The sequence below is a fragment of the Protomyctophum bolini genome (assembly GCF_963924005.1).
Source record: "Protomyctophum bolini genome assembly, chromosome: 5".
NCBI lineage: Eukaryota > Metazoa > Chordata > Actinopteri > Myctophiformes > Myctophidae > Protomyctophum > Protomyctophum bolini.
The window spans coordinates 2,022,421-2,038,403 of record NC_137866.1 but is presented as its reverse complement, the minus strand read 5'-3'; the positions used below and the strand labels follow the sequence as shown (position 1 = coordinate 2,038,403).

At 44.0% G+C, this 15,983-nt stretch overlaps 1 pseudogene across 1 annotated transcript; it reads left to right on the top strand.

The window, feature by feature from the left end:
- Positions 1-1,936: 1,936 nt before the first annotated feature.
- LOC308315873 (E3 ubiquitin-protein ligase TRIM39-like) lies at positions 1,937-3,245 on the top strand (annotated as a pseudogene). Its single transcript has one exon. The product of its transcript is annotated as an E3 ubiquitin-protein ligase TRIM39-like (transcript).
- Positions 3,246-15,983: the final 12,738 nt, after the last annotated feature.

The following is a 15,983-nucleotide window of genomic DNA, read 5'->3' as shown; positions in this document are numbered from 1 at the left end:
TTCCCTGGCCTTAATGATGAAATTGATTTCATGCCCTTCCTCTGATAGTCCTGTATTTATATATCTATATATATTATATATTATATTATATACTTATATATATTATACTGTGACTTGGGTTACTTTTCTATATGTAAATAATTACTATATATTTTTCCCTTCGTTTTTTTCCCATTATTTGTCTTTTTCTTTTCACTTGGTGCTGGTCACTTTGGGTGTTTTGTTATTTGTATTCTTTGGTTTATTGAACATCTTTTATGTATAATCAACATGATATATATATATAAACACAGTAACTAAAATGAAATAATTTATATGACAATGAAATAACGATGTATTATATGATTGGATCACACCCACCACCTGGCTGTATTTAAAGGTGACTAATCGGCCAAGCTGACAGATAGACCCTGACGAAGACCTTTGTGGTCGAAACGCGTTGGTCCATTTATTTGCCTTGCTCATCCTTCAAATAAACTATTTAATTTTTCACTGAAGACGGAGTGCCTTGGATTATTTTCTTTTCAAGTCTGCAATTTACATTTTTGACAAGCAGTACTACTTGGAGGAAGAACACCTTTTGTCTATATGGTTTTACCTGTATCACCAAAGAGCACCTATCTAAGAGACTTTCAATTTTAAATCTCAAATCGAAATCAGACCAGCCTCTCCTCTTTGGCGAAAATAAAAAGAACGTTTTTGCTACTCACGAAAACAAAGGCGGGTTGTGTCATTAGAAAGCCTACTTTCCTTAGTGGACGCACTCTGAGCCCCCCACCACACGTATAAACGGTACTTTTTGGCCAAAAAGGGATTTTTTTTCACCCGAGGAAAAATATCCTCTATGAGGCAGTTCTCTGGGCAATATCAGTAGAGGGCGCAGCGGAGTAACTAAAAATGTTTTTTTTCCGGTGGAAACAAAATCCCTTTTTGCCCAAAAAGTACAGTTTATACGTGTGGTGGGGGGCTCAGAGTGCTTCCACTAAGGAAAGTAGTCTTTCTATTGACACAACCTGCCTTTGTTTTGGTGAGTAGCAAAAACGTTCTTTTTATTTACACTAAAGAGTAGAGGCTGGTCTGCATTCATGCGAGCGGCGGACGTTGAGAGTAACATAGCTCTAATGCACGCATTAGAGCTATGGACCAGAGTTAAGAGCCACTACTAACAGATCCCTGCAGCGCTTCCATTCCTCTATTTCTATGTCAGTCCCTCCCTAATATGGAGTTTGAAAGGGCCGTCCGATCTTTGAACACCCAAAGCGAGAGCTTTCTTCGTGTGCTCGGGAGTAAGTCGGATTCGTCTCCATTGGGGGTTGGCCTCCGTCAGGGCTGCACATTGTCACCTGTCCCGTTTGTGATTTTCATGGACAGGATCTCGAGGCAAAGTCGTGGCAGAGAGGTTATTCGGGTTGGTGAGCTTTTGCAGACGATGATCGATCCAAGACCTTCAGCTCTCACTGGACCGGTTCGCAGCCGAGTGTACGGCGGCCGGGATGAGGATCGGCGTCTCCAAATCTGTGGCCATGGTTCTCAGCAGGAAACCGGTGGATTGTGCAGTCCGGGTAGGCAATGAGGCATTACCCCAGTTGAAGGAGTACAGTATCTGTGGTTCACACAAACCCGGAAAGCTGGGTGTAGGAGAGGCTAGCGCCCCTCAAAAATACACAATGTCTGATCACTGCGATCAGATAGTACGGAGGCCAGATTTAGAGCCCTGTGGAACTCCATATTAGGGAGGGACTGACGTTTGATGATGTAAGAGGTAAGAAGTTCACCTTAAAAGCCGACGACACTGATGTGGGGTTGTTAGTCCGAAGAGAGAGACTAAGAGAAGAGTTTCTGCACAGGTTTAAAGAGATTAAGTCCCACCTTACACATTCAGAACACAATATTTCCAGTGTTCTGCACTTTCACATTTATTCTCAGCGGTGTAGAAATGGCGTCCGCCAGCAGTGTCCTGTCTGAAGAGCACTTCCTGTGTTCCATCTGTCTGGATGTGTTCAGTGATCCGGTCACCACTCCGTGTGGACACAGCTACTGTAAAGCCTGTATCACACGTTACTGGGACACTAGTGATGTGTGCAGGTGTCCACTGTGTGCAAAGATCTTTAAAAAGAGACCAGACATATCCGTCAGTGTTTTTATTTCTGAGATGGTTCATCAGTTCAGGAACCACAAGTTGAAAGAAGAATATGAAGCAAAGACAGAGGCTGAAATCCAGCAGATGATCCAGGAGAGACAAGTGAAGATTGAGGAGGTCAAACACTCAGTAGAGCTCAGCAGGAAAGATGCAAACACAGTGATAGCAGAGAGTGTGCAGGTCTTCACTGCTCTGATCAGCTGTGTTGAGAGAAGCCAGGCTGAGCTCATTGGTGTGATTGAAGAGAAGCAGAAAACAACAGAGAAACAGGCTGAAGGCTTCATCGAAGATCTGAAACAGGAAATCACTCAGTTAGAGAAGAGAAGCTCTGAGCTGAGGCAGCGCTCACACACTGAAGACCACCTCCACCTCCTCCAGAACCTCTCATCCATCAACACCTCTCCACCCACCAAGGACTGGACAAAGGTCAATGTCCGTCAGTCTTCACATGTGGGGACAGTGAGGACAGCTGTGTCTCAGCTGGAGAAGACTCTCAGTGGGGAGATGAAGAAGCAGCTGTGTGATGTTGAGCTGAAAATCATCCAGAAATATGAGTTGGATGTAACTCTGGACCCTGACACAGCACATCCTCACCTCATCCTGTCTGATGATGGAAAACAAGTGAGTTGTGGAAACGTATGGAAGAATCTCCCAGACAACACTGAGAGGTTCTCTCCATGTGTCTGTGTCTTAGGACAACAAAGCGTCTCCTCAGGAAGGTTTTACTATGAGGTTCAGGTTGGAGGGAAGACTGACTGGGTAATAGGAGTGGCCAGAGAGTCCATCGACAGGAAGGGACCAATCACACTGAGTCCCAGCGATGGTTTGTGGACTATAAGGTTGATGAATGGAGAAGTGTACGAGGCTGCTGCTGACCCTGCTGTCCTCCTCCCTGTAGGAGAGGAGCTCCAGAAAGTGGGAGTGTTTGTGGATTATGAGGAGGGTCTGGTCTCCTTTATGATGTGGAGACCAGAGTTCACCTTTACTCTTTCACGGCTGCTCCTTCACTGAGAGACTCTTTCCATTATTTGGTCCTGGTCTTAATACTGGTGGCATAAACTCTGCTCCTCTGATCATCTCTCCTGTCAATCACACTATTAACTAATCCTCTGGAAGGAAGACAAAGTTTCATTCAATGGTTTCTCAATCAACTGCCAAAATCATTCAATTGTCAAATCTCCTTGCAGATGAATTCTGTTTGACATGAAACTGGGCAATGTGTTCATTTTTCAGGCCAGTAGTACGTCCACAGCCACACATCAGACTATACACAGAGCAGGTTGGTAAACACGGGGCCCCATTCATTAAAAGGCTTATACTTCACCCCTTTTGCAACCACGCCTTTAATATCTGTATGTTCTGATGAATTGCAAATCGGAGGACCCTATTGCCCTTTCGGGAAAGTCACGCAGCTAGCAAGTCATGGCATGACACTGGCGTGCCTAAGCCTTTCATCCAATCAGGATAGAGAGCCAAAACTAAACCTAAGGTTTTTTGGACCCCCAGGGGTTAACTGGGGACAGGGATGGAACTCCTTATTATATGGTCAGCACACTCTATAGTAGGGAGGAGGATTATCACAACAAAACAAAAAAAAATAAGTGATATTTGAATTAAGTGAAATCACTGAATATACCTTTAATCAGACCCAGTGGAAACCTCATATGAATCTGATCTCAGGTCAGAATGGGTTAAAGTGGCGTTCTTTTATTTTCTTTCAGTGTGTGTCAGTGTGAGAGTGCAGAACGGAGTTCAATGGACTTTTATCGCCGAAATAAAGGGTTTATGTAGCTCACGTTAGACTGTTAATGTAACATTTCAAAATATCTTTCTAATCTAATGGATTCCATTTCCAGTGGTGGTAGCTCCTAACCTGACTTTGCCAGCTGGGGCGGTATTGGGTAACCAACCATGTTCCAATAAGCTGTGAAACAAACATGTAATGTGTAGCAAGCTTCTTGGATCTGGCAGCGTCAGGTTAGGTTTCCTCTGAAGTGAAGCTATGTCTGAGACCCCATGAACCCCCTTGTTGAAACTAGCTCCTCGCCACTCGCCCCCCTTACACACTTCCACTCGGTTTGAGCATAGATATATAAATAATAGAGAGGGCACCGAAATTCCCCTCCCATCCACTTGCATTATTGCATTGCATCTCTTTTATTTAATATATCTATGCTCAGACCGAGTGGAAGTGTGTAAGGGGGGGGGGGGGCGAGGAGCTAGTTTCACAAATGGCACAATGGACTACTAGGTCACACCTGAATGTCGTCGGACTGGAACCCGCGAACACGCTGTCCGGCTCCATTTAGATCAGGGATGTCAAACTCAAATACACAGTGGGCCAAAATAAAGAAGGGCCGGACTGTGTTTCAACAGATTTTTGGAGGAGAGGGGTATAGCTGAAAGTTGACCACAAAGTGACCACAATACTTTCACTGCTGATCAATATAGTGAAGAGAAGACGCATGCTTGCGCTTGCGGGCCCTCGATACGTGACAATGCACTCGCAGTGCATTGTGGGACTTGTAGTATTATGGTGGTCCGTGCAATATATACCAGAGGGCCAGTTCTAATACTAATTAAATATCATCCCGCGGGCCAAAGATAATTCATTCACAGGCCTGATTTGGCCCCCCGGGGCCTTGAGTTTGACAGATATGATTTAGAATCAATCTCCAGTGTCCTCACTTTGAACGTTTTTCAAGGTTCTCCAACACAGAGAGCATCGTTCGTATAAGAGCAAGTTCTGCATTGCCTCCTTGAGTCAATAGATATACGTTGCTGCCAAATGATGTTTTCTTTGTACTCCTTTGGCATCTAAATCTGTGGGGGGGGGGGGGGGGGGGGATACCATGGGAGAACATTTAAGGAGCCGCATCGTTTCTACTTCTTTTCCAGCAAATTAAAATATTTTATACTGACCACCACGAGTCGAAAAATGGGGTTATTAAAATAAAGAAAGTCTTCAAATCACTCACTGTTCATGCGGTAAATTGCTATTGCTATAAGCTTGTTCAGTTTTGTTTAGTTTTTTTTTGCACTCACACTTGTATTTATAACTTGTGTCATAACTTGTGGTTCTTTTATAATCCGAGTCGCATACAAGTTAAGCCATTTTGGACTGAAGTCGATTAAAAAAAGGCTTCTATAAATCCAAGATAAATTCTGAAAAACCCATTTTTCTATGTCAGTGCGGTGAACCTTTTTCATGTCAAGGACCCCCAGAATTATCTCTATTGGGCCACGGACCCCCATCTCAAAATATGTAGTTCCAGGGACCCCCCCCAGAAGCAAATATGTTAGTTAAAAATGTTCACTCTGAAATATATATTCAAAGATTTGCGCCACATTTTCACGACTTTTCAAAAATAGAAGACCTACAAGCTCGTATAGCGCGCCACTCGTGAGCTTGTAGATCTGCTATTTTTCAATAGCTATAAATTATAACATAATGTTTAAAACACCAAAAAGGGGTTCCCGCCCGGAACGGGTTAACATAAAACTCATGATGCAAATCAAAAGTGTGTCAATTCTGGCAGGTTTCCTCCAGCCTGCCTCTGACTCATTCTGTTTTTAATTTACAATGTGGGGACATGTGGTTCCTCTTCAGCGCTCCTAATGTTTTAACCCATTCTGACCTGAGATCAGATTCATACGAGGTTTCCACTGGACACACACACTGGTCTGATGAACACCCATTCTGACCTGAGATCAGATTCTAAAAAAATGTCAGTCGTTGTTCGATTTTTCAAAAATAGCAGACCTACAAGCTCGTAGCGCGCCACTCGGTGGCGCGCTATGAGCTTGTAGATCTGCTATTTTTCAATAGCTAAAAGCATAACATGACGCTAAAACCAAAATGGGGTCCCGTTCAGAATGGGTTAAACAAATTAAAAGGTTAAATTTGATCAGGATTTTTTTATCGGCTGCCAATATCTTTCCTTTCTCTCTTAAATCATTCAAATATAAACTCAAATATTATCACATCTTTCTTCATTATTTTTGTCTTGGTTCGTCCAATCTGAACTTAACCAATTTTGGGTCGGGAACCCCTTTTGGTGTTTTAAACATTATGTTATAATTTCAGCTATATTGAAAAATAGCAGATCTACAAGCTCATAGCGCGGCACGAGCTTGTAGGTCTGCTATTTTTGATAAAATCGTGGAAATGCGGCACACATCTTTGTTCTTTCAGAGCGAACGTTTTTAACTCAAATCTTTGCTTCTGGGGAGGGGGGGGGGGGGTCCCTGGAACTACATATCTTCAGATGGGGGTCTGCAGTCAATTACATATCATTCTGGGGGTCCTTCACATGGAATAGTTTGAGAACCACTGACATATTATAGAAACATGAGGGTTTTTCAGGAAACTGTCAGGATTTAGAAGACATTTGTAGAATAATTTCTAAATGGGTTAAACCTGGCGCTATAATTATAGCCACAGACCGAGAACATTGCCCAACATCAGGCTGTTTTTCCCCACGATTTTGTAACCCATTTTTCACCCCTGTGTCAATCATCTAATGTGATCCTGGGCTCTACACACCCTCCACCAACCTAGTCCCCATATATGGGGGACAAGGGGAGACCAACCTAGTCCCCATATATGGGGGACAAGGGGAGAGCAACCTAGTCCCCATATATGGGGGACAAGGGGAGACCAACCTAGTCCCCATATATGGGGGACAAGGGGAGACCAACCTAGTCCCCATATATGGGGGACAAGGGGAGACCAACCTAGTCCCCATATATGGGGGACAAGGGGAGACCAACCTAGTCCCCATATATGGGGGACAAGGGGAGACCAACCTAGTCCCCATATATGGGGGACAAGGGGAGACCAACCTAGTCCCCATATATGGGGGACAAGGGGAGACCAACCTAGTCCCCATATATGGGGGGCAAGGGGAGACCAACCTAGTCCCCATATATGGGGGACAAGGGGAGAGCAACCTAGTCCCCATATATGGGGGGCAAGGGGAGACCAACCTAGTCCCCATATATGGGGGACAAGGGGAGACCAACCTAGTCCCCATATATGGGGGACAAGGGGAGAGCAACCTAGTCCCCATATATGGGGGACAAGGGGAGAGCAACCTAGTCCCCATATATGGGGGACAAGGGGAGACCAACCTAGTCCCCATATATGGGGGACAAGGGGAGACCAACCTAGTCCCCATATATGGGGGACAAGGGGAGACCAACCTAGTCCCCATATATGGGGGACAAGGGGAGACCAACCTAGTCCCCATATATGGGGGACAAGGGGAGAGCAATTAACGGACTTGAACTCATGCTTCCTTCATGCCTGAGTGTCCAAGTTGCTCCTTTTACACCTGACAGGGAGGAGTTTCCCTGGTTGGACGTATAGCGCGTGGAAGGAACACGTTATTCCAACCAGTTCCTTTCCCCTCCATCAGGTGCCCCGGCTGGCCAGGGGGAGGCAGTTTAGAGACCAGGATTACTGCATGTTTTTTGTGAGGGTATCTACCCTATAGGGGACACGGGGAGAACATGTGAGGGTACCTACCCTATAGGGGACACGGGGAGAACATGCAAACTCCACTCAGAAAGGCCCTTTCGCCAACCCCGCCTGATCATTCATTATAGTGAGGATCGGACCAATATGAAGGTAGGTTGAGAAGTGGTGAAGTTAAGTGGTCCATTAAGAACAGATGTAGCTACATTACATGAATTATACTATCAGAGCAGAGCAGGAGAGAGAGAGAGGTTGAGATGCAATAAATTTGAGAGAGAGAGAGAGAGAGAGAGAGAGAGAGAGAGAGAGAGAGAGAGAGAGAGAGAGAGAGAGAGAGAGAGAGAGAGAGAGAGAGAATGAGAGCTTCAAAGGAGATATGACGGCAGATATTTATAGAGCGAGATGGAGCGACATACCAGCGCGGCGCGGCGCGGCGCGGCGCGGTGCGGTGCGGTGCGGTGCGGTGCGGTGCGGCGCGGCGCGGCGCGGTGCGGCGCGGTGCTGGTGGGATGCACTCCGTTGAAATATGCAGGGCGTCTGTCTGGTCTGGTCTGCTTGAATAGATTATTATTATAGACGATAATAATATGAAGAGAAGGACGTCGATGTATAAGAAAGGTGAGAGGAGCCTGCAGGCAGGGGAGAAGAAAAAGCAGAATAAGAAATAAATAATATAGTCTAGACTATAGTCTAATATTATCATGATTAAGAATGGACGATGAAGTACAGCGGTAATTTCATCTCGAGACAGAGACTGTGTGTGCGTGTGTGTGTGCGTGCGTGTGTGCGTCCGTGTGCGCGTCCGTGTGCGTGTGTGTGTCTGCAAACTGTTAATAAAGATTTCAATCAATCAAGTGTGTGTGCGTGTGCGTGTCCGTGTGTGTGTGTGTGTGTCCGTGTGTGTGTGTGTGCGTGTGTGTGCGTGTGCGTGTGCGTGTGCGTGTGCGTGTAGGGAGAGTGCCCAAATCACAGAGAAGGAAAACAGAGCTGTTTGTCACTGTGTTGTTATAGTTTTGGCAGCGCCGCCATCAAGACAATAATTAATAACTCTCACATAACATTCCAGATATTAGGCTGCAGTCTCTTTATGCAGTGATTGCATCGCAGACACTTATTGTTGTGAGAAGTGACGCGCGCGCGCGCACACAAACTAAATCCCTGGAACATGTGACGCGTTTAAACGTAAACACCATGGGCCTGATTCTTCAACGCGTTTACGCTGATATAATGACGTGAAGCTAGCGGAAAGGCATTTACGTGGATTTCACACATTAATTTGGAATTCATGGAAATGGCCGTGAACTTGACGCTCACGTAGGTTGGTCGGAAACTCCGTAAAATCCCACGGGACCTCTTTAGGTGGCGGACGAATTTACGGATATATTCAGAAGGCTTTAGTCTTCATGCTGAATCAATAAATAGTTCCCAAATCGCAGATAAAATATGTAGGCATGTGTCCCGACCCTAACATTGTTCAGCACATAAAAAAAATGATATATAAAAGCCGAGTGCACTTGCACTTGTATGCCTATCCTATGCATGCATTCTAGAGTCAAGTCCCATAAGGAAACTGCCCCTGCAAGCGACACCTTTTTATTTATTTATTAGGATATTTCTATAGCATGCGCGATTGCGCTGCTCACTTGACAGCCTTCTCTAGGCTACTCGCAGTGCGTTGTGAGCTTGTAGATCGGCTCCCGTGGACTCGCGCGCTGCATGTTAAAAAACAAACTCACAATTATAATAAGAACATAGGCCTACACTTATCTGCATTCTGCACTGTACGAATCCAACGTTGTTTAGTGTGTGTTAGTGTTGTTTAGTGAGTCAGTTCTCTGACTGTCGGTGTGTGTGTGTGTGTGTGTGTGTGTGTGTGTGTGTGTGTGGGGGGGGGGGGGGGGGGCGGACAGCAGCATGCGGCCGCTGAACCGAGTCCAATCTGGGTGAAATTTACATTGGAAAATTAATATAACGGCGCGGTGAGCCCGGCAAGGACAGAACACGGCCTGGCCCGACTGTTATATGGTCTATCTATGGCATTCTATATGGTTCACAGACTGACAGACATGCCGGTCTGACAGACAGACAGCAGTCACGACGAGGGCTATAAATCCACAGCGTGCAATTTGGCCAGTCAGTTTTAAGCCAGCTCACCTTAATTAATTATAATATGGGCAACGTTGTAGCTGTGTAGGCTATATGCTGTAGGCTACTACATTGATCTCATCATGAGTTTGCCGTGTCCCGCGAATCATTTTAATATGACGACATCATGAAATTAATTTACATCTGATACATCGGATATCTATTTTACTTCTGCAGGCGAGTGTTGTTTCTTTTTTTATAACCCTCAGGTGCATTCATCAGTAGCCTATAAGGGGCTTATCATTGCCGAGTTGTAATATAGCATTTGGTCGTGTGGTGAACAGTACAAATTAATATCATGTATTGATATTGATCACATGCATGGATGCCACACACAGAATAGTTTAACTCACTGGATAAACTCACTGGATTATAATTTCTTAAATTCTTCAGACAAGAGGATCCCAATTATTCACTTATGAATGTAGCCTATATGCTTGTACTGTTCTTTATCGCGCAAGCCATGCCCCCCTCCCTCTCTCCCCTCTCTCCCCTCTCTCTCTCTCTCTCTCTCTCTCTCTCTCTCTCAAAAGACGACTTTTGCATTGACATATATCCGATATTTTAAATATCGGATAGCCTATATTTTACCTCTGACTGCAAAGGTGTGAGTGCAGCACCCGCCTTGGTCCCGAACTTAATTAAATAAATTATAATGATATTGCTTCAGCAGCGGAGCACGCACCGTTGTGGACATTTTAATAGAGTGCGGGCTATATTCATGCATTGACCGCGGCTGTGAAGCCGCATAGTCTGCGGCTGCAAAGCCTTTTTTCTTTTTTTGACAGACCAAACTGCTGTCTGCTGAGTCATGCTTGAAGCCTTTTATGGTGCGATATGGGGCGTGGATCAATGCAAATGAGGTTGTCGGGTTCTTTTCCGATCACTTTGCACCCACTGCATTCAGTATGACATACACCTGCGATACGCCAGCACACCTGTGGTACACACCGCTCTCTGAATAACACGTCATCTCAACGTAGCTTGATCGGACGGATAAATACGATATCTGCTTCCGCCACAGTGTAACGGTGGCGTATTTCTTTTTAATGAATCAGGCCCCATGTGTGTATAATTAATAATAAAATGCCAACTGTTTATTAATATTCATACAATGCAGTAGAACACGAGTTCACTCAAACACCTCACGAGAACACCTAGTGTTCGAATTCTAAACACCTATATATAATATGACTGACTTTGATTGTAAAAACTAAACACGTTTATGTGTTTAAAAAGTGTTACAGGCGATTAAACATGTTCTTCTGTTTATAATCTAAACACTGTGACACGTTTAAAAAGTGTTACAAATGATGTGTTTAAAACAGTTTATTGCGAACGCAGTGAGCACTTACTATGAGACCTAGCAGATCATGTCTGTGTGTGTGTCCGTGTGTCCGTCCCCCCTTTGTGCCCATATATGGAGCTGAGTGATTTGTCTGTGATTGATGCAACACACTCCATATTTGGACGTATAGCTGCTTTGGGGACTCCTTATATGGTTATGGCTAAGTTAAAAACTTAACTTAAAAATAAATCTTAAAAAAAACCAAATATGTACGAGCTGCGTTCGCTTCCCGCGTTTGCGCGTCTTACTGGTAACCTAAACGCTTGGGTTTAGTATATAAAGTTGTGTGACTTAAGTATAAATTAGTGTTGTGTCTGTGTAGCCTATATACTCTGTACTCTGATCGAATAAGATGGAAACATACAGTACAACGTCAGAGGAGCATTGTCAGCATCACCATATAGAGTGTATAGACTCTATATTCTTCTTCTTATTGTTTTTTTTTTAATGTTTTTTTATCCCACGATTTTGTAACCCATTTTTCACCCCTGTGTCAATCATCTAATGTGATCCTGGGCTCTACACACCCTCCGCCAACCTAGTCCCCATATATGGGGGACAAGGGGAGACCAACCTAGTCCCCATATATGGGGGACAAGGGGAGACCAACCTAGTCCCCATATATGGGGGACAAGGGGAGACCAACCTAGTCCCCATATATGGGGGACAAGGGGAGACCAACCTAGTCCCCATATATGGGGGACGAGGGGATACCAACCTAGTCCCCATATATGGGGGACAAGGGGAGACCAACCTAGTCCCCCATATATGGGGGACAAGGGGAGACCAACCTAGTCCCCATATATGGGGGACAAGGGGAGAGCAACCTAGTCCCCATATATGGGGGACAGGGGAGACCAACCTAGTCCCCATATATGGGGGACAAGGGGAGAGCAACGGACTTGAACTCATGCTTCCTTCATGCCTGAGTGTCCAAGTTGCTCCTTTACACCTGACAGGGGGGAGTTTCCCTGGTTGGACGTAGCGTGTGGAAGGAACACGTTATTCCAACCAGTTCCTTTCCCCTCCATCAGGCGCCCCGGCTGGCCAGGGGGAGGCAGTATAGAGACCAGTTCCTTTCCCCTCCATCAGGCGCCCCGGCTGGCCAGGGGGAGGCAGTATAGAGACCAGTTCCTTTCCCCTCCATCAGGCGCCCCGGCTGGCCAGAGGGGGGCAGTTTCTTATAGTTTTTTTTTAAAGATATTGGCGTTTTTTTGCCTTTATTGATATAGGGGACAGTAATTAGACAGGAAAGAGGGGAGAGAGAGAGAGAGAGAGAGAGGGGGGGGGGGGGCAAAGGCCGCCCTGCTCGGGAGTGGAGTCCGCGGCAGGCCGTCCGGTTGCCTCGGCAGCCTCGGCGCTCAGACGGTTGATAATTAACCGTCCGGGCCTATTCTTACTTCTTTTTTTTACAATGTATAAATGTAGTCTCAGTTGGAGAGTTGAATGCTTTCTGATCGATACAGGCCTATATGTATAAATGTAGTCTCAGTTGGAGAGTTGAATGCTTTCTGATCGATACAGGCCTATATGTATAAATGTAGTCTCAGTTGGAGAGTTGAATGCTTTCTGATCGATACAGGCCTATATGTATAAATGTAGTCTCAGTTGGAGAGTTGAATGCTTTCTGATCGATACAGGCCTATATGTATAAATGTAGTCTCAGTTGGAGAGTTGAATGCTTTCTGATCGATACAGGCCTATATGTATAAATGTAGTCTCAGTTGGAGAGTTGAATGCTTTCTGATCGATACAGGCCTATATGTATAAATGTAGTCTCAGTTGGAGAGTTGAATGCTTTCTGATCGATACAGGCCTATATGTATAAATGTAGTCTCAGTTGGAGAGTTGAATGCTTTCTGATCGATACAGGCCTATATGTATAAATGTAGTCTCAGTTGGAGAGTTGAATGCTTTCTGATCGATACAGGCCTATATGTATAAATGTAGTCTCAGTTGGAGAGTTGAATGCTTTCTGATCGATACAGGCCTATATGTATAAATGTAGTCTCAGTTGGAGAGTTGAATGCTTTCTGATCGATACAGGCCTATATGTATAAATGTAGTCTCAGTTGGAGAGTTGAATGCTTTCTGATCGATACAGGCCTATATGTATAAATGTAGTCTCAGTTGGAGAGTTGAATGCTTTCTGATCGATACAGGCCTATATGTATAAATGTAGTCTCAGTTGGAGAGTTGAATGCTTTCTGATCGATACAGGCCTATATGTATAAATGTAGTCTCAGTTGGAGAGTTGAATGCTTTCTGATCGATACAGGCCTATATGTATAAATGTAGTCTCAGTTGGAGAGTTGAATGCTTTCTGATCGATACAGGCCTATATGTATAAATGTAGTCTCAGTTGGAGAGTTGAATGCTTTCTGATCGATACAGGCCTATATATATGCTGTGCTTTGCTTTCGCTGTAACTCCAACATGAACTATGAATTCACGAAGGTATAGGTTATATGCTTTGATTTAAAAGCATGCAAATCCCATGCCCCAGTACAGTACAGTACAGTACAGTACAGTACAGTACAGTACAGTACAGTACAGTACAGTACAGTACAGTACAGCACAGCACAGCACAGTACAGTACAGTACAGTATACAGTACAACACATTGACATCATTGGAATACAAGAAGTGGCAGCCGTTAAAATCAGACCAGTGTGTGTCCTGCAGTGAGAAACCTCGTATGGATCTGATCTCAGGTCAGAATGAGTTAAGAGACGTGTGAGGAGGAAAACAACTAACACAGAGAAGAGCACACACACAATCATTTAACACATTTAGGCCCGACGTCGAAAAATGTATTTTTTTGTTCTGAAAAACCTCATGTTTCTCCATCAGTGGTTCTCAATATTTCATGTCAAGGAACCCCCCCCCCAAAATAAATATGAAATTGGCCGCCGACCCCCAACTGCACATTTTCACGATCTTTCAAAAACAGCAGACCTACAAGTTCATATAAATCCCTGGAACATGTGACGCGTTTAAACCTAAACACCATGTGTTTAATAATAAATTGCCAAGTGTTTATTAATATTCATACAATACAGTAGAACACGAGTTCACTCAAACACCTCACGAGAAAACCATAGTGTTCAAATTCTAAACACCTATATATAATATGACTGACTTTGATTGTAAAAACTAAACACGTTTATGTGTTTAAAAAGTGTTCCAGGCGATTAAACATGTTCTTCTGTTTATAATCTAAACACTGTGACACGTTTAAAAAGTGTTACAAATTATGTGTTTAAAACTGTTTAAAACCTAAACGCTTGGGTTTAGTGTAGCTTGTAGATCTGCTATTTTCCAATAGCTAAAGTATAACACAATGCCTGAAACACCAAAAGGGGTTCCCGCCCATAATGGGTTAATTATGATGTTGACTCCCTGCAGTCAAGACACCCACGAAGCTGCAAGAACCCTGGGAAGAAAATGTTTAGTTTTATTTTGGAAATAAAATATAGCAAAACTATTTACAAATTTGGCATTTAGCAGACACTATAGTTATGTATAATTACTGACAGCTGTGATATAAAACCCCCGAACAGCCACGCCAGTCGCATTCTATTATACCTCATCATTATGTCATTTAAATGCCACTTCAATAAGGAGAGATAAAGTTAAAAACACGCAATTTATCTTGATGCAGAGTTTTGGTGATTTAGACTCCAATAAAGCTGGCTATATACTCTGACGGGAGGAAACCTCATAACTCCATACATTTTTGAGGTTTTTGATTATTAATTTTTGCATAAATCATAGCTCTGGTCCATAGCTCTATAATGCGTTGCATTTAGAGCTATGGTGTTACTCTCAACTTCCGCCGCTCGCATGAATGCAGACCAGCCTCTCGTCTTAAATAATTTTGGCTACTCACCAAAACAAAGGCGGGTTGTGTCATTAGAAAGCCTACTTTCCTTAGTGGACGCACTCTGAGCCCCCCCCCCCCCCCCCAAAACGTATAAACGGTACTTTTTGGCCAAAAGAGGATTTTGTTTCTACCGATATTGCCAGAGAATTGCTTCACAGAGAATATTTTTCCTCCAGTGAAAAATAATCCCTTTCTGGTCAAAAAGTACCGTTGTAGACTGAGAGATTCTCTAGAGTACAGTTCGATAAAAGGACTGATAAAAGAACACAACATTTAATGACCGACAAATCTACAATGCTATGCAAAAACATCACATTGATGGTTAAAGTAAATGTGTGTGTGCGTGACTGTGTGCGTGCGACCCGTGCGTGCGTATGTGTGGAATATGGGAATCTCTAATTCTACACTATATCTCATGTCCGTGAACAAAATGTACTTCAGTAGGTCTGAAGTAAGTCAGTTCGTCTCCAAAGGCCTGACCTTTGTTATTCAAAGTCAGGGTGTCGATGGTCTGTTTACGGTTTGCCGTCTGTTCCTGCTGCAATTTGTGTAACAAAATAATTGCTGTTGATAGCTGGCAGCATAATGGTTGATCAATGGGGTCTTCAGAGGAACAGTGGACACGCCTACATATTCTCACCTGCTCAGTTTGTGAAACTGTACTTAATATCTATAACTTGGTCATTCTCCCCGACCGACAGCGTAAGGCCGTCGGACCTATATGCTGTCTGCTATGCTGTGTTCGTTGCTGAAATAAAACATCATCTCCTCGTCTGTCTGTCTGCCATGCACATTTTTCTCTCCTGTATGGTATTTTAATATACTACACACGTTGCAATGAACAGTACCGAAGATGAATGCATGGACAGACAGCCAACAACACAACACCATCCATCTCCAGTCTCCAGACTGTAGCCGTAACTCATCCCCAGCTTGAACCAGAGGTTGTCATTATTCTCTCTCTCTCTCTCTTCCCTTCAAAAGCC